The sequence below is a fragment of the Erythrolamprus reginae genome, chromosome 2 (genome assembly GCF_031021105.1).
Source record: "Erythrolamprus reginae isolate rEryReg1 chromosome 2, rEryReg1.hap1, whole genome shotgun sequence".
Lineage (NCBI taxonomy): Eukaryota > Metazoa > Chordata > Lepidosauria > Squamata > Dipsadidae > Erythrolamprus > Erythrolamprus reginae.
In genome coordinates this window covers 22,594,298-22,620,568 of record NC_091951.1, presented here as the reverse complement: position 1 = coordinate 22,620,568, position 26,271 = coordinate 22,594,298, and the positions used below count along the sequence as shown (strand labels likewise).

General features: G+C 43.7%; 2 pseudogenes; both read left to right on the top strand.

The window, feature by feature from the left end:
* The first annotated feature begins 994 nt into the window (after positions 1-994).
* Positions 995-23,506, top strand: LOC139159970 (zinc finger protein 420-like; annotated as a pseudogene).
* The window catches only part of LOC139159964 (zinc finger protein 585A-like), a 59,917-nt pseudogene continuing 49,393 nt past the window's right edge, over positions 15,748-26,271 (top strand).

Genomic DNA, 26,271 nt, shown 5'->3' with positions numbered 1-26,271 from the left:
CCCGAAGGCTCGCAGCAGAGGGAGGCAAAGCGGCGCGCGGCAGCCACAACAAGCCCGCACTTGTTGCGCGATGGGAGCGCGAGGACGACCGCAGGCGCGACCCGGGCAGCCTTTCGACCGACTCGCTTTCGCCGCGCCCGGATAGCGGCGGCGTCTCCTGGGGCTGCCTGCGCCTGCCCTGCACCCCCCACCGCGGAGGGAAAGCATTGCCGAAATGCACCCCGCCGCTTAGGCTTTTACTGCTCCTGGAGGGGGGGAGGATTTAATCCTCCCCGCCCCCCCGGCAGCCAAAGCTAGCTGTCAGCGGCGCCGCGGACCGGCTGAAAAACCCCAGCGGCCCGGGCCCGGTCCGCGGACCGGCGGTTGGGGACCTCTGACATATGTGACTTTATTCCCCCGTCTTCATTTGTCCATAATCGGGCTTGTTTTGAGGTAAAAAAATTTCAAGGTCTACACGTTTGAGGTTTCCCTTCGTTTTGGTACTTTTCTTTTCATGCCTCTTTTTTATCAGGATCTATACTTCAGGATTATTCACATTATTACAGTCTGCCTTTGGTGTTTCCAAACCTCCTTGTCTGCCCAAAGGCATGAATATTAAAAGGCAGCTGTAATAATTGAACTCGTTAAAGGAAACTCAATAAAATCTTAATTTTCCTCAACCTGTCATTTCTTTTTGTCCAGAGAACTTTAAGACTTGTGGACTTCAACTCCCAGAATTGTCCCGCAAGCTGCCTGTGGAATTCTGGGAATCGAAGTCACAAGTCTTAAAGTTGCCAAGCTTTTGAGTCCCTGTTCTAATCTAATGTCCACAATCCCAGACCCCCATTGGAACATAATATCCTTGCAGGGTCCTCAAGCTTTGCGCACAGGATGCTCCCCGGTCTCCCCGGATCCTCTCTCCCCGGAAGAGCTCCCTCCCTATCTCCGCCTTGCAAGAGAACTGAGCATGCGCCGGCGTCTTCTCCAAAACAGAAACAGAAGGCGGGATTCCCCAGGCATTTTCCAAGAGAGAGTTAAAAAGCTGTTCGCCCTTTCTGCGGTCTCCGGTTGTGCTCTCCCCTCACACACACAACCGTGAGTCTTCGGGCGAGTCTTCCTAGCAAACGAAGAGGCTGCAGGGAAATTTTGCACTTGGAGATCGGGGTTCAGTGATGGGGCTTTTCTCCCGCGCTGGAGGCTCTTTGCATGGAGGGGGAGGGGGAGAGATCGTCTTTGCAAAAGAGAGATTCGAGCCTCTAAGTCAGTGTTGACTCCTGGACAGTTTCCCTGCCTATTTCTTGGCTCCGTTTCCAGAAGGGGTTTCCCTCCCCCTCCCCCTTCCAAGGACGAGAGGAGCGAGCAGTTGGAGTCCCTCCTGTTAGCTTTGCATGCAAGGCTGCCTCTCCACGTGCGAGGACGTGTTCTTAACTATGCACGTTAGAAATGATATCAAAGTATCTTTTAAATTATATTAAATATATCAACATTGTAAATTATATCATATTAAATTATGATTAGGCAGAGAGAGCCATTTGGTTCAAGCACAAGGCTTAGAAACCAATAGATTTCTAGTCCAGCTTTTGGCATAAAAGCCTTGAGCCCATCCCAGCTCTCAGCCCAATCTGCTTCACAGGGATATTGTTCTGGGAAAAATAGTAATGCATAAAAATAACAAGGCATAAGAATAGAAATTATTTTTTTAAAAAAACTAGGAAGTAGAAATTAAAAACACGTGGATGAGGGTTGCCCAGAAAGTAATGCACCACATTTTTCCTCCCAGCCTACAGTAATGGTATGGATGCAAAACTTTAGATATACATTAGCGTAGCAGTTTTTTGAAATGGCGTCTGTACGTGATGTACGTTACAAGCGTGTGTCATCATTGAATTTCTCACAGGAGAAAGAAATTGTTGGGAACATTGGCCAACGTTTGTGTACAGTTTATGGAGAATCTGCAGTCGACAGAAGTACGGTTAGTCGCTGGGCACAGGGTAAATCCATTAGAAGACGGAAATGGCTCCGTGACCAGAACAAGGAGTGGTACTGAAAGGGCATACATGACCTTGTGTCTCGCTGGAGGAAGGCCATAGAACGGAACGGAGATTACATGGAAAAATAGGGAGTGTAGAAGAAACATCATTCTTTCTTGTGTGAAAATTCCATGGTGTTGAATAAATAATTGTTGAAGAAAAAATGTGCATTACTTTCTGGGCAACCCACGTAAATGTGTTTTCCAATATTTTGATAGACATTGATCCTGAAGGGTTCACTGCAATTTCCCCCATATGTAGGAACAGCAAGCTAAATAATAAGATTTCACCTCCTTCCAAGACCTTGGTGGGTGCAGACATATTTCTTTACTTAATCTTCCCTTTCCTCTCTTTCCCATTATTCCATTTTTTTTCCATTTCAAGTATCTAAGCTCAAAATATTTTCTGCTTCTTCTGGAATCTTAAGTATCTTGTCTGGGAAGAGAGCTGAATGGCCTTGGAAAATTTGGCCCCACCTCTATCTAACGGAAAAAACTATAAAAATCCTTGGGTCCATTTTGGAGCTGGATTAGAGATCAGAAAGAAGATGGAGGGACAACACCCAGCAGATGCAGAAATTAGAAAACACTCTGCAGCTGCTCAGCCATGGAGCCGTGGGAAGAACGGGGCAAATCCTGGGCGGAAGAGCCACGAAGAGGCTTCCAATAGTCCAGAGGTTCAATGCTGTCACTTCAGAAAAATGCAGTTTCAGGAGGGGAGTCGTCCCCGAGATATTTGCACTCGGCTTCACCACCTTTGTCATCAGTGGCTGCAACCAGAAAAACACACCAAGGCTCAGATGCTGGACCTGGTGCTCCTGGAGCAATTGCTGGCGGTCCTTCCCCCAGAGATGGCCAGATGGGTGCGGGAGTGTGGAGCAGAGACCAGTTCCCAGGCGGTGTCCCTGGCTGAAGGCTTCTTGCTGACCCAGGAGGAGGAAAAGATGAAAGAAGAGTTGCAGGTGGGAGAATGTAACCATGGCAACCCTTGTGCCTGTACAATATTGTTTTATCACTTGTTGTGAGCCGCCCCGAGTCTTCGGAGAGGGGCGGCATACAAATCTAATAAATTATTATTATTATTATTATTATTATTATTATTATTATTATTATTATTATTATTAAGAGGATCCCTCTGAATTTGTCAATCCCTTTCTGGCAGAGTTTTCAGGGATTATGAACTCCTAAGGGGCATTTGTTCTGTTCTTCCAGAGGATTTGGGGCAATTCTTCCATTCTGTTTCAGCAATGGACATTGGGGTCTGCTAATGTCAAGGTGCAATATGATAATTCAATTCTATCTCTGTGTTCTTCTTTTGTTTCTTGTATTAAATCATCTGCAGAAATCTGTGGAAGCTGTGACTGAGTATAGAGAGGAGGGGAAAGATTCATTCAGATCTTCTCAAGAGTTGATCTTCAGGGAGAACATCCAGAAAGATCAAAGTCAAGACTCTACGCAAGGTAAGAAAAGCTCTTTCTGTGTGAGGTGAGATTTCAACATTTAGCTGATTCTTTCGTTCCACTTTATTGGCGTGTCCCTCTTTAACAAATCTGCCTCCACTGTTTTTTAATGTTTCTCGCAGAGAGTGGAAAGCTGTCCTTGGATTCTTTAGATTCACCTCTTTGTGATGGAGCTGAAACGCTACTTCAGGTAAGGAGGAAAGTCACAAAAGGCCCCTGGATCAGAAGGCTCCTCCTTCTGTCTCCCAGGGTTTTTCTCACACACCATTACAAAAAAATATGTCCTTTTTTGACCTTTGAAAAGCATGTTTGGGACTGCCATCACCTGGTGATTGAGAATCCCCTATAGGCATATAGAGTTCTATTGCAACTGCTTTTAATTCCTCCATAAGGGTGTTGGAGTCAGTCCATTAGTCCCTGAGTGGATAAAGTGAGCCATTGGAAAAAATGTCAGGTGGGTTTTGCCAGTATTTTGTTCTGTCCACTATAGAAAGAATGGGAGTCATGGACAAGGAATTGATTTAAGACCAGGAATTGATTTAAGACCCAACTCCCAATTGCCCAAGAATATTTTAGAATGAGATGCCGTAAGGCATTCCAACCACTTCCAGCTTCATCAAACATGATTCATTTGGTCCATCAGCCAAAAGTGGTGAGATCTCATCTGAAATCTGCAGAAGATACCAATTTCGTTTACGTGACCTCTTCTCCTAAAATTGGTGAAAGAAAACTGATCCCGCTATATAGAGCACTGGTGAGACCACATTTGGAATACTGTGTTCAGTTCTGGAGACCTCACCTACAAAAAGATATTGACAAAATTGAACGGGTCCAAAGACGGGCTACAAGAATGGTGGAAGGTCTTAAGCATAAAACGTATCAGGAAAGACTTAATGAACTCAATCTGTATAGTCTGGAGGACAGAAGGAAAAGGGGGGACATGATCGAAACATTTAAATATGTTAAAGGGTTAAATAAGGTTCAGGAGGGAAGTGTTTTTAATAGGAAAGGGGACACAAGGGGACACAATCTGAAGTTAGTTGGGGGAAAGATCAAAAGCAACATGAGAAAATATTATTTTACTGAAAGTGTAGTAGATCCTTGGAACAAACTTCCAGCAGACGTGGTAGATAAATCCACAGTAACTAAATTTAAACATGCCTGGGATAAACATATATCCATCCTAAGATAAAACACAGGAAATAGTATAAGGGCAGACTAGATGGACCATGAGGTCTTTTTCTGCCGTCAGTCTTCTATGTTTCTATCAAATTGTTATTGGGATTATCCGTTAATAAGGAAACCTTTGTCCTTGCTCAGGACGTTCTGTCTTTGGAGGACGTGGCCGTGTATTTCTCAGAGGAGGAGTGGTCTCACCTGGATGCTGACCAAAAAGCCCTCCATGAAGAAGTCATGCAGGAGAATTCCAGGAATCTGTTTTCTCTGGGTAAGATCCTTTTTCTGTGCTCAGAAATAGAAGAGAGTTAAATGTTATTTCTGGGGAGGGAAATCCTTTATTGACAGTGCATTCAGCAAGCATTCATAGCCCCTTCACTGTGTAGAATTTTGTTATGCTGCTACTGTTGTTGAAATTCATTATTTTTTCTCATTCATCTACTCTTGGTACCCAATAATGATGATGATGATGATGATGTGAAAACAAAAATTTTTGCAATCTCTGTAAATGTATTAGTTTTTAGCCTGGTGTTTTAAGCTTTTGAGCAAACCAACTTTATGGAAGAAAGAAATTTATTGAAAGAAAGGTTGGCAGATTGCCTAGCCTGGCTTTTTACCTAAAGAATTTTACCTAAAGTGTTCTGCTCATGAAATACAAAATACCTGTTTCATATAAGATTTTATGGGGTCCCTGAGGTGTAGAGGTGGGGGCCAGGTGGAGGATGTGTGTAGCATATGGTGGGAGAGTTTTGCACATACAGAAGGTAAACCCATCAAGTAGCCATGCTTAATCATTATACCTAATTGAAGTCTTCAAGGAAAAACACTGCAGCAGGCTTTCTTGTAAAAAATATATTTTACTTTTTTTCTTATCAAAATACTTCTCTAAATAAACTATCAACTTTACATTTAATCACTTTATCAAACTATCTACAATACTCTGATATAACTCTTACTACATTCACCACTGCAACCACTAAGCAGTAATTACTAACTACAAACCACCCAGCAGAAAACCACTCTATAACAAGCCACTCTATAACAAACCACACCATGTTACTCCTATTATATAGGTTACAGCCAATCAGGTTGCAGCACAATTAGCAAACCCATGATTATATACTTATTATGGCTGGCATCAGCCTTCCCTATAGTTACAAACCATTTACTTGCATTGTAATATTACCTCCACAAATGAACTTATTCCCGACCGCATATTGCCTACCCTAAGCAGGCCCCTATGCCTACCTGAGATCACCCGTTCACATGGCTAGGATGATCTAAGACACTGTCCCTGGCTGATAAGGGATCTCATCTAGGTTGTAACTGTAGGATTGGTGAGGGAAAGATTGGAGGGGAAACTCAGCAATGAAAATACTGTTGTCTTTTCTATCTTTTGCTGCTTGGAAAACTGTACAAAAAGCAATAAACACTATGAAGGAAGTCAGCGATCTCTGCATCCTGCCACAATTGGTCTCTGAGGAAGAGGCTGAATGTACTGAGCAAGGTTCTGCCTACCAGGATTCAGGATCCGTGATGGCCCTTAGTTGCCTTAACTGACCGGATGACCTCCGGGAGGGATGTTTAGAGATATGCCCACTTGTGTACCGAGTTTGTAATTAGTCTTAAGTTGAGGGTGGGGAGATAGTGCCATCCAGAAATTCCCCCTGACTTTCAAAGATTCCGCTCTGCAGACAGGTGGAGATCAGACTTTGATTGAAGATGGGATCTGGTGGGTAGGTTGCTGCCCCAGCATGACAAGGTGTCCGATGCACTTTGAGAGTTTGTGGCACACGGAATTGTCCCAGGTCAAAGGTGAGACCAGGACTGCCATCCATCCTGTTATAGGGCTATGATTTCAGTTGGAAATGGGTCTTTCCTATAATCTTTGTTTCGGCTCTTCAAGTTTGGGAACAAAACCACTGAAATCCATTTATGTCTCTTTGGCTAAATTTCAGAAGAAAAGTTTTGATTGTTCCCTTTTCTTGCTACAGCTTTCATTTTTTCAAGGTTTTAATGGTCAAGAAAACAAGAATTGCAAGGAGGAACACCAAGCAATCCATCACACAGGAGATTATCAATGCCTGGAGTATGGAAAGAGCTCTACCCGTAGTACTGGTCTCAGTTCCCACAAGAGGAGCCACACAGGAGAAAGACGTTATAAATGCACGGAATGTGGAAAGAGCTTTGGCCGTAGCAGTCAACTTCTTCGACACAAGAGGAGCCACACAAAAGAAAGACCTTATAAGTGCATGGAGTGTGGAAAGACCTTTATTTGTACCACTGGTCTTAATTCCCACAAGAAGATCTACACAGGAGAGAAATCCTATGAATGCATGGAGTGTGGAAAGAGCTTTACGCATAATAGCGGTCTCTATTTCCACTTGAAGAGCCATACAGGAGAAAGACCTTATAAATGCATGGAGTGTGGGAAGAGCTTTGGCCGTAGCAGTCAACTTCTTCAACACAAGAGGAGCCACACAGGAGAGAAACCCTATCAATGCATGGAGTGTGGAAAGAGCTTTGGCCGAAGCAGTCATCTTCTTCGACACAAGAGGAGCCACACAGGAGAAAGACCTTATAAGTGCATGGAGTGTGGAAACACCTTTATTTCTACCTCTGGTCTTAATTCCCACAAGAAGATACACACAGGAGAAAGACATTATAAATGTACGGAGTGTGGAAAGAGCTTTACCCGTAGTACTGGTCTCATTTCCCATAAGACGAGCCACACAGGAGAAAGACCTTATAAATGCACGGAATGTGGAAAGAGCTTTGGCCATAGAAGTCATCTTCTTCGACACGAAAGGACCCACACAGGAGAAAGACCTTATAAGTGCATGGAGTGTGGAAAGACCTTTATTTGTACCACTGGTCTTAATTCCCACAAGAAGATACACACAGGAGAGAAATCCTATCAATGCATGGAGTGTGGAAAGAGCTTTACCCATAGTAGCGGTCTCTATTTCCATAGGAAGAGCCATACAGGAGAAAGACCTTATAAATGCATGGAGTGTGGAAAGAGCTTTGGCTGTAGCAGTGATCTTCTTCGACACAAGAGGAGCCACACAGGAGAGAAACCCTATCAATGCATAGAGTGTGGGAAGAGATTTGGCCGTAGCAGTCATCTTCTTCGACACCAGAGGAGCCACACAGGAGAGAAACCCTATCAATGCATGGAGTAGGGAAAGAGCTTTACTCGTAGTGATGGTCTCAGTTCCCACAAGAGGAGCCACACATGAGTCACATAAAATTTGAAGTGTGGAAATGGCTTTGAAAAGAGTTGTGATCTCACTTTACATAAAAGGTTCCCTTTGGGAGAAAAAAAACATATGGATCCATGGAGTGAGGAAAGAATTTGTAAGGAGTAAAGCTCTTATTTGCCATAGAAACATCCACACACAAGATAAACCATATGAATAAAGGAATTGTGGAAAAAGGTTCAATAAAGATTTCTGAAATTAAATCAATATGGTTTCTGCAATGGTAAATCATGTCTTACAAACTTGTTAGAATTCTCTGGGGGTGTAAATAAACACATAGATGAAGGGGAATTGGTTGATATTGTATATATTGACTTTCAAAAGGCTTTTGACCACGTTCCTCACCAAAGGCTCCTAAAAAAGCTCTTCAGCCACAGAATTAGAGGACAGGTCTTGTTCCAGATTGGTAACTGGCTAAATTGTAGGAAGTAAAGGGTGGCAATAAATGGACAATTCTCAGGATGGAAAGAAGTGAGAAGTGGTGTACCTCAAGGTTCAGTTTTGGGACCTTTATTTTTTAATTTATTCGTTAATGATCTGGATGTAGAAGTAAATAGTGAGGTAGCAAAGTTTACTGACGACACTAAATTGCTCTGGATAGTGAAAAGCAATGTTCCCTCTAATTTTTTCCGAGGTGGGCGGAAAAGTATGGTGTCTGAGCGGCAGTCCACTTGGGACTGGGTGACATAGAAGTATTAATTAATTAATTAATTAATCCCTTCTTTTTTATTTAAAGACATTAATAATAAAACAAAACCAGAATCTATTACTATGAAAACTAAAACAACCAGCAAAACCGAAAACATAACTATTAATAAATACAGGTGAGGGCTGGGGGTTTTTTTCTCTGTTATTATTTAAGTGCTTTTACCATATGCTTTAAATCAAGAGTCGTTTCTCTCTCTTTCCTGTCATTCTCTGCCTCAATCATCTTCTCATTTCACTTTTTTCTCCCCTTTTTTCTATCATTTCTTTATCTCTTCCTTTCACTCTTCTCTTTCTATTGCTTTTCCTCTCTCACTCTCTGGTTTTCTTTCTCTTGCTCTCTCTCTCTCACACACATTTCCTCTCTCTCTTGTTCTCTCTCTCGCTATCTCTCCCCACCCTCTCTAAATCTCTCTCTCATTTTCCTCTCTATCTTGCTCTGTCTGTTATTCTCTCTCTCTCTCTTCTCTCTTTTTCTCTCTTCCTTTCTTCTCTGCGGAGGCCGACGAAGATTTTTTAGTTTGAATGTTCCGGGTGGGCTGGCAGGGGGATGGGGAACACACGCGCCCGCGCGCCCAACATTCAAACTAACCTTCTGCGGCCTCCGCTGTGAGAAGAATGCCTGCCCCATCTCTCCTGCAGCCCCTTTGCTGATAGCCCGGTTGAAAGTGCTCGCAGGGAACGGACTGCAAGAGGGACGGGGCGGGCGTTCCCAAAGCGCTCGGAGCGGCTAGCGGCCGGATCAGGAGGACGAACAGCCACCACTGCCGCGTAAGAAGCTGCGCCCCAAGACGGGAAGCGGAGGAGTAGAAAGAGGATCGGGCGGGCGGGGTGGGGTGCAGCGGCGAGAAGCCAGGGGCACGAGGGGGGCGGAGGCACTGGGGGGGCAGGGGCGGCCACGGCTCCTTGTGCAGCCTTGGAAAAGGGTGCACGGGGCTGTTTTGGGGTGCGCAGGCACACACCTTTGAGGATACAGTGCTGAAATGTAGAATTGATTGTCGGGGAACTCCAGAAGGATCTCTTCAAATTGAGTGAGTGGGCAACAAAGTGGCAAGTGCATTTTAACCTAAACAAGTGCAAAGTTATGCATATCGATTTCGGGATTTTGGTGGACAGCTCAATGAAGATGTAAACCCAGTGTGCAGCAGCAGTAAAAAAAGCAAATTCCATGCCTGGCATGATTAGGAAGGGAATTGAAAATAGGTCGGCAACTGTTGTATTGCCTCTGAAACTAGGTTGAAACGCCTTAGTCTCTTCAGTAGTAGATCCTTGGAACAAACTTCCAGCAGATGTGGTAGATAAATCCACAGTAACTGAATTTAAACATGCCTGGGATAAACATATATCCATCCTAAGATAAAATACAGAAAATAGTATAAGGGCAGACTAGATGGACCATGAGGTCTTTTTCTGCCGTCAGACTTCTATGTTTCTATGTTTCTATGTTTCAGCCTTGAAAGATGGCGTTGAAGGGGTGACTTGATCAAAGTGTATATTATTATTATTATTATTATTATTATTATTATTATTATTATTATTATGTCAGTACAACACAGTAAACGAGATCACTATGCTGGATTTCGTATTTCATCACCAGTCCGGCGCTTCCCAAGCACCTAGGACTGCGTGATGTAGCGGTGAATTATGTTTGCCGATGCCAGTAAAGCGGCCTTTTGCAATTGACAGGTGGAGATTTTGTCAATTCCGATGGTTTTCAAATGTCCGCTGAGATCCTTTGGCACTGCGCCCAGCATGCCAAATACCACTGGGACCACTTTCACGGGCTTATGCCAGAGTCGTTGCACCTCGATTTTTAGATCTTCGTATTTCACTAATTTCTCTAGCTGCTTCTCCTCAATTCTGCTGTCTCCTGGGATTGCGATGTCGATGATCCATACTTTCTCTTTCTCTACGATCACATTGTCTGGTGTGTTATGCTTCAGAATTCGGTCAGTCCGAAGTCGGAAGTCCCACAGTAGTTTTGCTTGCTCATTTTCGACCACTTTTTCAGCCTTATGATCCCACCAGTTCTGTGCCACTGGTAAATGGTAGTTCCGGCACAAGTTCCAGTGGATCATCTGTGCCACAGCATCATTTCTATGCTTGTAGTCAGTCTGTGCAATCTTTTTGCAGCAGCCGAGTATGTGGTCGATTGTTTCATCTGTTTCTTTACAGAGTCGGCACTTTGGATCGTCTGTTGATTTTTCAATTCTGGCTTTGACAGCATTTGTTCTAATGGCCTGTTCTTGTGCCGCCAGTATTAGACCTTCTGTCTCCTTTTTGAGTGTTCCACTTGTAAGCCATGACCAGGTCTTTTCTTTATCCACTTTGCCTTCAATCTTCTCCAAGAACTGCCCATGCAATGCTTTGTTCCGCCAACTGTCCATACGACATTGAGTTACAGTTTTTCTGTACTGGTCCTTAGTTTGCTTCACCTTGAGGCATATTATTATTATTATTATTATTATTATTATTATTATTATTATTTATTAAATTTGTATGCCGCCCCTCTCCGAAGACTCATGCATGGGATAGAAAAGATGGATAGAGAAATATTCTTTTCTCTATCACACAATACTAGGAGGTGGGGGCACTCCCTAAAGCTCATAGGTAAGAAAGTGAGGACAAAGTGAAATATTTCTTCACCCAGAGAGTCATTGGTTTTTGGAATTCACTTCCAGAAGAGGTCACGACAGCTGTCAGCCTGGATAGCTTTAAGGCAGGATTAGACAGATTCATAGATGCCAAATGTATCTGTGTTTATTGAAATGGATGTCCAAGTGTCACCTCTATGTTGGTTGAGGCAGGCAGGGTTCCCATGGGTACCATTTGTTGGGTGGCAAGGAAAAGGGAGGGTTTTGCCTTCTCTTTCTGCTCAAGGTTCCCATGGACAATTGGTGGGCCACTGTGTGACATAGAATGCTGGACGTGATGGGCTTTGGCCTGATTCAGCATGGCCCTTATGTTCTTAGAAATCCAGGAGCATCTCGTATTATGACTGCAATTGAGCCCAGTTTTTAAATATTTCCCCCCCATTTTATGACTGTTCTTGCCCCGTTTCTTAAGTGAATCACCAGAGTTAGGACCACTTGTGAAATGAATTTGGCTTCCCCATTGGCTTGTCTTGTCATAAGGTTACAAAAGGTGATGACATGATCCAGGGACAATGCAACTGTCTTGAATCGGTTGGCCAGCATCCAAAGTTTGATCAGGTGATCTTGGAGGGTCATAAGTTTGAAAAGTGGTCATAAATCACTTTCTTCAGTGTTTCTGTAAGTTTGAGCAAATTGTAAATTGTAGTAAATCGACAACTGCCCATAGTTGACTAAAATTTAATATACCGTAAGTACAATTTATTTCTGGTTATCTGATACCTCTTGCTGCTTCCTCAGTACTTTTATGGGCCAAATATCTGGACCAAGCCCTTTCTCTGGCTGTTCTGCCTTTCCCATCCTTGCTTGTCTGAGGAAGGCTCAAGTGAGAGATCGGATTTCTCCTTCCGGATTGTTGGCTGTTGCACTTAAAGTAGTTCAGTTTGCGAGGATCACAGCCTGTTCCTTTAGCAGCTAAGATTTGTTTTCACACACAGTTATTTAATGAGTCTCTTGAGTCTGAACTGATTCCACCACATTTATCACTGGATCTTTTAAACCAATTGTCCCCAACCCCCCAGACGGTAGCATGTTTGGAAGTGGGTCACGCAAATAGTGTATGAACCTAGTTCCACTTGCGTAAGTAGCACGAAAATCTCCATTTGTGGGAGAGGTGGATGTGTGAGCCAGCTGCTTCCACAAATGGACCTGCACGCACAACCATGATCCTGCTGGTGTAGAGGGCCATCCTCTCTCTCCCACCCTCCCACCGGTCGCTGGGCTACCAAACCTAGTCCTCGGAGAGGGGCAAAATACAAATCAAATAAATAAGTAATAAACAAATGAAATAATGTTGAAACTCATAAGAAAGAGTACAGAGAATAGCAATCAAGATGATCAGGGTTAGGAAGCTAAAAAGTGGTGAACTATTGCAGGAAATGGGCATGTCTAGTCCATTGAAGGACCAGGGGAGACATGATAGCAGTGGTCCAATCCTTGAGGGGCTGCCACAGAGAGGACGGGGTCAAGCTATTTTCCAAGGGAGGGGGTCAAGGAGAGATTCAACCTGGGAATAAGGAGAACTCTTCTGACTTGAGAAAAATCAACCAATGGAACAGATGTTGCCTTCAGAGGTTGTGGGAGCTTCATCACTAGAAGCTTTGAAGAAGAGACTGAATTGCCATCTGTCAGAAACGGTGCAGGGCCATGATGGTGAACCTATGGCAATGATGGCGAACTATGGAACAGGTGGCACAGGTGACATTTGGAGCCATATCTGCTGGTAAGGGATGTGTTGCCCTCGCTCAGCTCCAAGGTGCATTTGTGTGCCGGCCAGCTGATTTTGGCCTTCAAAGAGGCTCTGGGAGGGCATTTTTGGCTTCCAGAGAGCATCCGTGTGATTGCGGGAGGACGTTTTTACCCTCCTGCAGCTGAAGGAAAGACTTTGGTGCCTGGGAAGGGGGAAACCCGAGGATACTGGGCCCACTAGAAATTGGGAAATAGGCCGTTTTCAGCTTCCAGAAAACTTCTGAGGGTGGGGGAAGCTGTTTTTGCCCTCCCCAGGCATTGAATTATGAGTGTGGGCACTGGTGCAAGCACAATAGCGCACACACACGCTCCTTCGGCACCCAAAAAGGTTCGCCATCACTGACCTATCGCATGCATGGCCAGCTGATTTTGGCCTTCAAAGAGGCTCTGGGAGGGCATTTTTGGCTTCCAGAGAACATCCGTGTGATTGCGGGAGGACGTTTTTACCCTCCTGCAGCTGAAGGAAAAACTTTGGTGCCTGGGAAGGGAGAAACCCGAGGATACTGGGCCCACTAGAAATTGGGAAATAGGCCGTTTTCAGCTTCCAGAAAACTTCTGAGGGTGGGGGAAGCTGTTTTTGCCCTCCCCAGGCATTGAATTATGAGTGTGGGCACTGGTGCAAGCACAATAGCGCACACACACGCTCCTTCGGCACCCAAAAAGGTTCGCCATCACTGACCTATCGCATGCATGGCACAGGTGGCACACATAGTCATATTTGTTGGAACGCAAGCTGTTCCCCATGCTCAGCTCCAAAGCTGAAGGAAAGACTTTGGTGCCTGGGAAGGGAGAAACACGAGCCTACTGGGCCCACTAGAAATTGGGAAACAGGCTGTTTTCAGCTGCAAAGCATGTGTGTGCACCTGTCAACTGATTTTTGGCTTGCACGCAGGCTCTGCGAGAGCCTTTTTGCCCTCTGGAGGGCCTCCGGGGGGGGCATAAGAGGGCCGTTTTGCCCTCCCCGAGCTCCATGAAAGCCTCTGGAGCTGGGGAGGGCAAAAATGTCCCTACTGGGCCCACTGGAAGTCAGGAAATGGGGGACTGTGGGCACATGGAGGGGTATTGAATATGGGTGTGGGCACACGTAGAGCCCACCTCTTTTATGACATAACATGACATACTACATAACATCATATATCAGCTTCTCTAAAGACCTATGTGTACCAATCAGGAACTTGCGAATATACAGTAATAATAAACCTTGGTTCAACTCTCAAAACAACACGACAGAGCACTGCACACTAAGACAACTTGACACAAGAACAGATTTTTCCTTAACACCATCACTCTGCTAAACAAATTATTCCCTCAACACTGTCAAACTATTTACTAAGTCTGCACTACTATTACTACTAGTTTTTTTCATCATCCCTATCACCCATTTCCTCCCACTTGTGACTGTATGACTGTAACTTGTTGCTTGTATCCTTAAGATTTTTATTAATATTATTTCCTCATTGCTTATAGGACCCCTATGACAATATTAAATTCTGTACTCATGATTCTTGAAAAATGTATACTTTGTTTTATGTACACTGAGAGCATTTGCACCAAAGAAGAATTCCTCGTGGGTTCAATCACACTTGGCAAATAAAGAATTCTATTCTATTCTAATTAAAAATTAAAAATACATGAAACTTTTCAAATCATTACTAGGAGAGAATACTTCAGGCTTTCAGCTTCCTTAAAATATTCAAATATTGTTCATTGACAATTCCATTTAAACATGTGCCAGCAATGTGTAACAGCTGCCAAAAAAGCCAACCCGATTCTAGGCTGCATTAACAGGGATGGAATCAAGATCACGTGAAGTGTTAATACCTCTTTATAAGGCCTTGGTGAGGCCACATTTGGAACACTGCATTCAGTTTTGGTCACGACAATGCAAAAAGGATGTTGAGACTCAAGAAAGAGTACACAGAGAAGAGCAACAAGGTTGATTAGGGGACTGGAGGCTAAAACATGAAGAATGGCTGCAGGAACTGGGTATGTCTAGTTCAATGACAAGAAAGACCAGGGGAGACTATAGGTTTTTAAGAAGATGTTGGATAATCACTTGTCTGAAGTAATGTAGGGTGTCCTGCCTATGCAGGGCGTTGGACTGAAAGGCCTTCAAGTTCCCTCCCAACATTATTATTATTATTATTATTATTATTATTATTATTATTATTATTATTATTATTATGTTGCTTCTTAACCACAATTTTTCCTCCATCCTTTCATTAATTGCAGCTAAATCTCTTTTTTCTTCAACCGTCATCTCCAAATCCAAACTAATATTTTCAAACCACTGAAATGTGCATTACTTTTGGCAAGAAAAAAATATTCTTGTTACACCAAAGGTTCCTGCTAAAATTTGCTGAGGCGTATTCTCTACTGAACACCAGAATAAAACTCTTCATGTCTCTTATTTACTGCTCCCTTGCAATATTTGAGCTTTATATTTATTTTTCAGCATTTGCCTTCCTTAATTTTCTAGTTTTTCTCTAGTTACATATGTGACTTTATTCCCTCCGTCTTCATTTGTCCATAATTGCGGCTTGTTTTGAGGTTTCCCTTCATTTTGGTAGTTTTCTTTTCATGCCTCTTTTTTATCAGGGTCTATACTTCAGGATTATTCACATTATTACAGTCTGTCTTTGGTGTTTCCAAACCGAAAGGCATCCAGGCAGCTATAATAACTGAACTCGTTAAAGAAAAATACAAATCTTAATTTTCCTCAAACTGTATCCGCCTTCCAAGAGAACTGAGCATGCGCCGGCGTCTTCTCCAAAACAGAAACAGAAGGCGGGATTCCCGAGGCATTTTCCAGGAAAGACTTGAAAAGCTGTTCACCTTTTCTGCGGTCTCCGGTTGTGCTCTCCCCTCACACACACAACTGTGAGTCTTTGGGTGAGTCTTCCTAGCAAACGAAGAGGCTGCAGGGAAATGTTGCACTTGGAGATCGGGGTTCAGTGATGGGGCTTTTCTCCCGCGCTGGAAGCTCTTTGCATGGAGGGGGAGGAGGAGAGATGGTCTTTGCAAAAGAGAGATTCGAGCCTCTAAGTCAGTGTTGACTCCTGGACAGTTTCCCTGCCTATTTCCTGGCTCTGTTTCCAGAAGGGGTTTCCCTCCCCTCCCCCTTCCAAGGACGAGAGAAGCGAGCAGTTGGAGTCCCTCCTGTTAGCTTTGCATGCAAGGCTGCCTCTCAACGTGCGAGGAGCTGGTGCAAGGACTTGTTCTTCACTATGCACGTTAAAAGTGATATCAAAGTATCTTTTAAATTATATTGAATATATAAATATTGTAAATTATATCATGTTAAATTATGATTAGGCAGAGAGACAAATTTGGTTCTAGCACAAGGCTTAGAAAGCAATAGATTTCTAGTCCAACTTTTGGCATGAAAGCCTGGAGCCCATCCCAGCTCTCAGCCCAATCTGCTTCACAGGGATGTTGTTCTGGGGAAAGTAGTAATGTATAAAAATAACAAGAAGACATGAGAATAAAAATTAATTTTTAATAAAAAACTAGGAAGTAGAAATTAAATTACATGGATGAGGGTTGCCCAGAAAGTAATGCACCATATTTTTTCCTCTCAGCCTACAGTAATGGTATGGGTGCGAAACTTTAGATATACATTATTTGAATTGTCAGGAGTGCGTGTGTAAATTTTTTGTGTTTATTCAGATAGATAGTGTAGGTACAGCAGTTTTTTGAAAGGACGTCTGTAGGTGATGTACGTTACAAGCGTGTGTCATCATTGAATTTCTCAGTGGAGGGAAAAAAATTGTTGGGAACATTCAACATTTGTGTTCAGTTTATGGAGAATCTGCAGTCGACAGAAGTACGGTTAGTCGCTGGGCACAGAGGGTGAAGCCATTAGAAGACGGAAATGCCTTTGTGACCAGAACAAGGAGTGGTACTGAAAGGGCATACATGACCTTGTGTCTCTCTGGAGGAAGGCCATAGAACGGGACGGAGATTATGTTGAAAAATAGGGAGTGTACAAAAAACATAATTATTTCTTGTGTATAAGTTTCATTATCTTCAATAAATAATTGTTGAAGAAAAAAATGTGGTGCATTACTTTCTGGGCAACCCTCGTAAATGTGTTTTCCAATATTTTGATAGACATTGATCTTGAAGGGTTCACTGCAATGTCCCCCATATGTAGGGAGAAAAAACTAAATAATAAGATTTCACCTCCTTCCAAGACCTTGGTGGGTGCAGACATATTTCTTCACTTCCCTTCCCTCTCTTTTCCATTATTCCATTTTTTTCCATTTCAGGTACTAAGCTCAAAATATTTTCTGCTTCTTCTGGAATCTTAAGTATCTTGTCTGGGAAGAGAGCTGAATGGCCTTGGAAAATTTGGTCCCACCTCTATCTAACGGAAAAACCTATGAAAATCCTTGGGTCCATTTTGGAGCTGGATTAGAGATCAGAAAGAAGATGGAGGGACAACACCCAGCAGATGCAGAAATTAGAAAACACTCACCAGCTGCTCAGCCATGGAGCCGTGGGAAGAACGGGGCAAGTCCTGGGCGGAAGAGTCACGAAGAGGCTTCCAATAGTCCAGAGCTTCAATGCTGTCACTTCAGAAAAATGCAGTTTCAGGAGGGGAGTCGTCCCCGAGATGTTTGCACTCGGCTTCACTACCTGTGTCATCAGTGGCTGCAACCAGAAAAACACACCAAGGCTCAGATGCTGGACCTGGTGCTCCTGGAGCAATTGCTGGCGGTCCTTCCCCCAGAGATGGCAAGATGGGTGCGGGAGTGTGGAGCAGAGACCAGTTCCCAGGCGGTGTCCCTGGCTGAAGGCTTCTTGCTGACCCAGGAGGAGGAAAAGATGAAAGAAGAGTTTCAGGTGGGAGAATGTAACCATGGCAACTCTAAAGAGGATCCCTCTGGATTTGTCAATCCCTTTCTGGCAGAGTTTTCTGGGATTATTAACTCCTAAGGGCATTTGCTCTCTTCTTCCAGAGGATTTGGGGCCATTCTTCCATTCTGTTTCAGCAATGGACATTGGGGTCTGCTAATTTCAAGGTGCAGTATGACAGATAATTTATTTCCATCTGTGTTCTTTGTCTCTCGTTCTGCATCATCTCCAGAAATCTGTGGAAGCTCTGACTGAGTATAGAGAGGAGGGGAAAGATTCATTCAGATCTTCTCAAGAGTTGATCTTCAGGGAGAACATCCAGAAAGATCAAAGTCAAGACTCTACGCAAGGTAAGAAAAGCTCTTTCTGTATGAGGTGAGATTTCAACATTTAGCTGATTCTTTCGTTCCACTTTATTGGAGTGTCCCTCTTTAACAAATCTGCTTCCACCGTTTTTTAATGTTTCTCGCAGAGAGTGGAAAGCTGTCCTTGGATTCTTTAGATTCACCTCTTTGTGCTGGAGCTGAAACGCTACTTCAGGTAAGGAGGAAAGTCACAAAAGGCCCCTGGATCACAAGGCTCCTCCTTCTGTCTCCTAGGGTTTTTCTCACACACCATTACAAAAAAATATATCCTTTTTTGCCCTTTGAAAATCATATTTGGGACTGCCGTCACCTGGTGGTTGAGAATCCCCCATAGGCATATAGAGTTCTATTGCAACCACTTTTAATTCCTCCATCAGGGTGTTGGAGTCAGTCCATTAGTCCCTGAATGGATAAAGTGAGCCATTGGAAAAGATGTCAGGTGGGTTTTGCCAGTATTTTGCTCTGCCCACTCTAGAAAGAATGGGAGTCACGGACAATGAGTGGATTTAAGACCCAACTACCAGTTGACCAAGAATATTTTAGAATGAGATGCCCTAAGGCATTGCAAACACTCCCAGCTTCATCAAACATCATTCATTTGGTCCATCAGCCAAAAGTGGTGAGATCTCATCTGAAATCTGCAGAAGATACCAATTTTGTTTACGTGACCTCTTTTCCTAAAATTGATGAAAGAAAACTATGATCCCGCTATATAGAGCGCTGGTGAGACCACATTTGGAATACTGTGTTCAGTTCTGGAGACCTCACCTACAAAAAGATATTGACAAAATTGAATGGGTCCAAAGACGGGCTACAAGAATGGTGGAAGGTCTTAAGTATAAAAAGTCCAGGAGGGAAGTGTTTTTAATAGGAAAGTGAACACAAGAACAAGGGGACACAATCTGAAGTTAGTTGGGGGAAAGATCAAAAGCAACATGAGAAAATATTATTTTACTGAAAGTGTAGTAGATCCTTGGAACAAACTTCCAGCAGACGTGGTTGGTAAATCCACAGTAACTGCATTTAAACATGCCTGGGATAAACATATATCCATCCTAAGATAAAATACAGAAAATAGTATAAGCGCAGACTAGATGGACCATGAGGTCTTTTTCTGCTGTCAGACTTCTATGTTTCTATGTTTCTATCAAATTGTTATTGGGATTATCGGTTAATAAGGAAACCTTTGTCCTTGCTCAGGACATTCTGTCTTTGGAGGACGTGGCCGTGTATTTCTCAGAGGAGGAGTGGTCTCACCTGGATGCTGACCAAAAAGCCCTCCATGAAGAAGTCATGCAGGAGAATTCCAGGAATCTGTTTTCTCTGGGTAAGAAGACATTTCTGTGCTCAGAAATAGAAGAGAGTTAAATGTTATTTCTGGGGAGGGAAATCCTTTATTGACAGTGCATTCAGCAAGCATTCATAGCCCCTTCACTGTGTAGAATTTTGTTATGCTGCTACTGTTGTTGAAATTCATTATTTTTTCTCATTCATCTACTCTTGGTACCCAATAATGATGATGATGATGATGATGTGAAAACAAATTTTTTTCCAATCTCTGTAAATGTATTAGTTTCTAGCCTGGTGTTTTAAGCTTTTGAGCAAACCAACTTTATGGAAGAAAGAAATTCATTGAAAGAAAGGTTGGCAGATTGCCTAGCCTGGCTTTTTACCTAAAGAATTTTACCTAAAGTGTTCTGCTCATGAAATACAAAATACCTGTTTCATATAAGATTTTATGGAGTCCCTGAGGTGTAGAGATGGGGGCCAGGTGGAGGATGTGTGTACCATATGGTGGGAGAGTTTTGCACATGCAGAAGGTAAGCCCACCAAGTAGCCACGGTTAATCACTATACCTAATTGAAGTCTTCAAGGAAAAACACTGCAGCAGGCTTTCTTGTAAAAATATATTTTACTTTTTTTCTTATCAAAATACTTCTCTAAATAGACTGTCAACTTTACGTTTAACCACTTTATCAAACTATCTCCAATTCTCTCATATAACTCTTACTACATCCACCACTGCAACCACTAAGCACTAATCACTAACTACAAACCACCCAGCAGAAAACCACTCTATAACAAACCACACCCATGCAAGGGTGTTACTCCTATTATATAGGTTCCAGCCAATTAGGTTTAAAGCACAATTACCAAACCCATGATTACATACTGAATATGGCTTACATCAGCCTTCCCTATGGTTACAAACTATTTACAGTAGTATCTCGTGATACGAACCCCTCGCCATACGAACATATCGAGATACGAACCCGGAATTCTGAATTTTTTTGCGTCTTACTGTTGTGATTCAGTCTGAGGCTCCTCAGGGAACGGCTGGAACTCTGCCGGCTCCATGCTCAGAGGGGGAGGACGAGGAACAGGAGGAGGAGGAGGACCAGGCAGACGGGGAGGAGTAATGTCAGGCCGAGGAAGAGGGAGAACAGCCTGAGACCCCCGGCGGGGAGGTCTCCCCAGCGAGTAGCCTGGAGTCCTTAGATGAGAATGCACAAGCCATCATCGATATGAGGCAGAGAAGAGCAGCACAACGAAGGGGACAATTAGCCAGGTATTTCCATCCCTAATAGGCAACAGCTGGGTTTGGGTGTGGTTATCCCCAGAAAGATTGAAAAGGCAGGCCCACCCTTCCTGTATTGTGGAGAGTTATCTTTTGGGAGTTCTGTGACCTTGCTTCGATCCTTGGCGTCTCTGATTCTGGTTTGTGGCTTCGAAGGCTGAAAACTTGGGGGAGGCGTGGGTTTTATTATCTACAGTGGTGTGTGTGCCAGCAAGAAGCCTGTTGTATTGTCTGGCCATCGTGACTCTTCTGTGAAGCCTCATAGCATTCCAGTTTGTAAGAACAGTTTTTGTTCTCTGTGTTTGTTTTCAAAGAGATAAAGTGACTTTGCTTTTTACCAGCGTGTCTGGCTGCTTTTTTCAGTTGGTGTTGAAGTCTGGGGGCACCCAGACAGAACACTTGTGAACTTTTTTCGCCTTACGAACCCGCCACCGCAAGCGCTGAACCCAGAGGTTCGACAAAGGTTCGGGTTCAGGAGGCCTCGGAGAAGCGCCGCCGCCCATCTGTCACCTTCCGAAACAGCCGGGGGGCTTCTCGGAAGTTAGGCAAAAGTTCGGGTTTGGGGTTTGCCCGGCTGTCACCTTCACAGAAGAGCAGTGGAGCTGTCAGCTGGTTTGGAGGCTCAAACAGAAGTGGGGAATCCCAATAGGGAATTCCAGGGGTGGAGCTTTGACATCACGGAGATGTCCTCCCTGGCCGGCCGAAATCTGGACTCCAGACAATGCTGTTGTTTTTTCTATCTTTTGCTGCTTGGAAAACTACAAAAAGCAATAAACACTAGGAAGGAAGTCAGAGATCTGTGCATCCTGCCACAATTTGTCTCTGAGGAAGAGGCTGTATCTACTGAGCAAGATTCTGCCTACCAGGATTCAGGATTCCCTCCTGAACCTGGTCGCTGAGTCCGTGATGGCCCTTAGTTGCCTTAAGTGACCGGATGACATCTGGGAGGGATGTTTAGAGATATGCCCACTTGTGTACTAAGTTTGTCGTTAGTCTTAAGTTGAGGGTGGGGAGATAGTGCCATCCAGAAATTCCCCCTGACTTTCAAAGATTTCGCTCTGCAGACAGGTGGAGATCAGACTTTGATTGAAGATGGGATCTGGTGGGTAGGTTGCTGCCCCAGCATGACAAGGTGTCCGATGCTCTTTGAGAGTTTGTGGCACACGAAATTGTCCCAGGTCAAAGGTGAGATCAGGGCTGCCATCCCATCCTGTTATAGGGCTATGATTTCAGTTGGAAATGGAACTTTCCTATAATCTTTGTTTCGGCTCTTGAAGTTTGGGAACAAAACCACTGAAATCCATTTATGACTCTTTGGCTAAATTTCAGAAGAAAAGTTTTGATTGTTCCCTTTTCTTGCTACAGTTTTTCTTTTTCTCTTTCAAGGTTTTAATGGGCAAGAAAACAAGAATTGCAAGGAGGAACACCAAGCAATCCATCACACAGGAGATTATCAATGCATAGAGCATGGAAAGAGCTCTACCCGTAGTACTGGTCTCAGTTCCCACAAGAGGAGCCAGACAGGAGAAAGACCTTATAAATGCACAGAATGTGAAAAGAGCTTTATCCATAGCAGAAATCTTCTTCGACACAAGGCGAGCCACACAGGAGAAAGACCTTATAAGTGCATGGAGTGTGGAAAGACTTTTATTTGTGCCACTGGTCTTAATTCCCACAAGAAGATCCACACAGGAGAGAAACCCTATCAATGCGTGGAGTGTGGAAAGAGCTTTACCCATAGTAGCAGTCTCTCTTTCCACAGGAAGAGCCATACAGGAGAAAGACCTTATCAATGCATGGAGTGTGGAAAGAGCTTTGGCTGTAGCAGTAATCTTCTTCGACACAAGAGGAGCCACACAGGAGAGAAACCCTATCAATGCATAGAGTGTGGAAAGAGCTTTGTCCGTAGCAGTAATCTTCTTCGACACAAGAGGAGCCACACAGGAGAAAGACCTTATAAGTGCATGGAGTGTGGCAAGAGTTTTGTCTGTAGCAGTCATCTTCTTCGACACAAGAGGAGCCACACCAAAGAGAAACCCTATCAATGCATGGAGTGTGGAAAGAGCTTTGGCTGTAGCAGTCATCTTCTTCGACACAAGAGGAGCCACACAGGAGAAAGACCTTATAAGTGCATGGAGTGTGGAAAGACCTTTATTTGTACCGCTGGTCTTAATTCCCATAGGAAGATCCACACAGGAGAGAAACCCTATCAATGCGTGGAGTGTGGAAAGAGCTTTACCCATAGTAGCGGTCTCTCTTTCCACAGGAAGAGCCATACAGGAGAAAGTCCTTATAAATGCATGGAGTGTGGAAAGAGCTTTGTCTGTAGCAGTCATCTTCTTCGACACAAGAGGAGCCACACAGGAGAGAAACCCTATCAATGCACAGAGTGTGGAATGTGCTTTACTCGTAGTAATGATCTTGATTTTCACAAGGGGAGCCACACAAGAGTCACATAAAAGTTTGAAGTGTGGAAATGGCTTTGAAAAGAGTTATGATCTCACTTTACATAAAAGGTTCCCTTTGTGAGAAAAAAACATGGATCCATGGAGTGAGGAAAGAATTTGGAAGGAGTAAAGCTCTTACTTGCCATAGAAACATCCACACACAAGATAAACCATATGAATAAAGGAATTGTGGAAAAAGCTTCAATAGAAATTTATGAAATAAAATCAATATGGTTTCTGCAAAGGCAAATTGTGTCTTACTAAGTTGTTAGAATTCTTTGAGGGTGTTAATAAACACACAATGAGGGTTTTTAGTGGGTATATATCTATATACACATAGTAAAATACATGATGAAGGTTATAGAGGAGATATTCATAGTAAAATATATCTAAGAAATAATAGAAAAGAAAGTATAGTAATAGGCATACAAATCCAATAAATAAATAAATAAATAGAACATATCAATTAAAGAATAGAAGAAGAGATGTAGGAATAGAAGAAAGGTATAGGAGATGTAGGAGAGCAATAGGACAGGGGACAGAAGGCACTCTAGTGCACTTGTACTCACCCCTTACTGACCTCTTAGGAATCTGGATAGGTCAACCGTAGATAATCTAAGGGTAAAGTGTTGGGGGTTTTGGGATGACACTATGGAGTCCGGTAATGAGTTCCACGCTTCGACAACTCGGTTACTAAAGTCATATTTTTTACAGTCAAGTTTGGAGCGCTTAATATTAAGTTTAAATCTGTTGTGTGCTCTTGTGTTGTTGTGGTTGAAGCTGAAGTAGTCGCCTACAGGCAGGACGTTGCAGCATATGATCTTGTGGGCAATACTTAGATCTTGTTTAAGGCATCTTAGTTCTAAACTTTCTAGGCCCAGGATTGAAAGTCTAGTCTCATAGGGTATTCTATTTCGAGTGGAGGAGTGAAGGGCTCTTCTGGTGAAGTATCTTTGGACATTTTCAAGGGTGTTAATGTCTGAGATGCGATATGGGTTCCAAACAGATGAGCTGTATTCGAGGATGGGTCTGGCAAAAGTTTTGTAAGCTCTGGTAAGTAGTGTGAGATTGCCAGAGCAGAAGCTACGTAGGATTAGGTTTACAACTCTTGAAGCCTTCTTGGCTATTGTTGCAGTGGGCTTTGGCACTTAAATCTTTTGTTATTAGTATACCAAGGTCCTTAACCGAGTGGGGATTGTCTGTGATAATTTGATTATTCAGTTCGTATTTGGAGTTCAGATTCTTCTTCCCAATGTGTAGGACAGAGCATTTGCTAGTTGAGATTTGGAGTTGCCATGTGTTAGACCACTCAGAAACAGCGTCAAGGACTTTTTGGAGAGTAGTTGTGTTATCAGTGGTGTTGAAGAGTTTTACATCGTTGGCGAAGAGGACACTGTTTGTTTGTTTGTTTGTTTGTTTGTTTGTTGATTTGATTTGATTTGATTTGAGATTCGGGGCGGCTAACAGCAATAATAAGACAGCGTACAATAATAATCCAATAATAAAAACGATTAAAAACCCATTAATATAAAACCCAAACATACATACAGACATACCATGCATAAAATTTTAAAGGCCCAGGGGAAAAGAGTGTATCAATTCCCCCATGCCTGGCGGCAGAAGTGGGTTTTAAGTAGCTTATGAAAGGCAAGGAGGGTGAGGGCAATTCTAATCTCTTGGGGGAGTTGGTTCCAGAGGGCCGGGGCCGCCACAGAGAAGGCTCTTCCCCTGGGTCCCGCCAAGCGGCATTGTTTCGTTGACAGGACCCGGAGAAGACCCACTCTGTGGGACCTAACTGGTCGCTGGGATTCGTGCAGCAGAAGGCAGTCCCTGAGATAATCTTGTCCGGTGCCATGAAGGGCTTTATAGGTCATAACCAACACTTTGAATTGTGACCGGAAACTGATCGGCAATCAAGTTTGCGAGGATCACAGCCTGTTCCTTTAGCAGCTAAGATTTGTTTTCACACACCAGTAGTTACTTAATGAGTCTCTTGAGTCTGAACTGATTCCACCACATTTATCACTGGATCTTTTAAACCAATTGTCCCCAACCCCGCAGACGGTGGCATGTTTGGAAGTGGGTCACGCAAATAGTGTATGAACCTAGTTCCACTTGCGCAAGTAGCACGGAAATCTCCATTTGTCTGAGAGGTGGATGTGTGAGCCAGCTGCTTCCACAAATGGACCTGCACGCACAACCATGTTCCTGCTTGTTGTAGTGGGCCATCCTCTCTCTCCCACCCTCCCACCGGTCGCTGGGCTACCAAACCCAGTCCTCGGAGAGGGGCGGCATACAAATCAAATAAATAATTAACAAACCAAATAATGTTGAAACTCATAAGAAAGAGTACAGAGAATAGCAATCAAGATGATCAGGGTTAGGAAGCTAAAAAGTGGTGAACTATTGCAGGAAATGGGCATGTCTAGTCCATTGAAGGACCAAGGGAAACATGATAGCAGTAGTCCAGTCCTTGAGGGGCTGCCACAGAGAGGACGGGGTCAAGCTATTTTCCAAGGAGGGGGTCAAGGAGAGATTCAACCTGGGAGTAAGGAGAACTTTTCTGACTTGAGAAAAATCAACCAATGGAACAGATGTTGCCTTCAGAAGTTGTGGGAGCTTCATCACTAGAAGCTTTGAAGAAGAGACTGAATTGCCAGCTGTCTGAAACGGTGTAGGGCCGTGATGGTGAACCTATGGCAATGATGGCGAACTAAGGAACAGGTGCCACAGGTGACAGGTGGAGCCATATCTGCTGGTAAGTGATGTGTTGCCTGCTGGGCCCACTAGAAATTGGGAAACAGGCTGTTTTCAGCTCCAAAGCATGTGTGGGCATTTGTCAACTGATTTTTGGCTTGCATGGAGGTTCTGCGAGAGCCTTTTTGCCCTCTGGAGGGCCTCCAGGTGGGCAGAAGAGGGCTGTTTTGCCCTCCCCAAGCTCCATGAAAGCCTTTGGAGCTGGGGAGGGCAAAAATGGCCCTGCTGGGCCTGCTGGAAGTCAGGAAATGG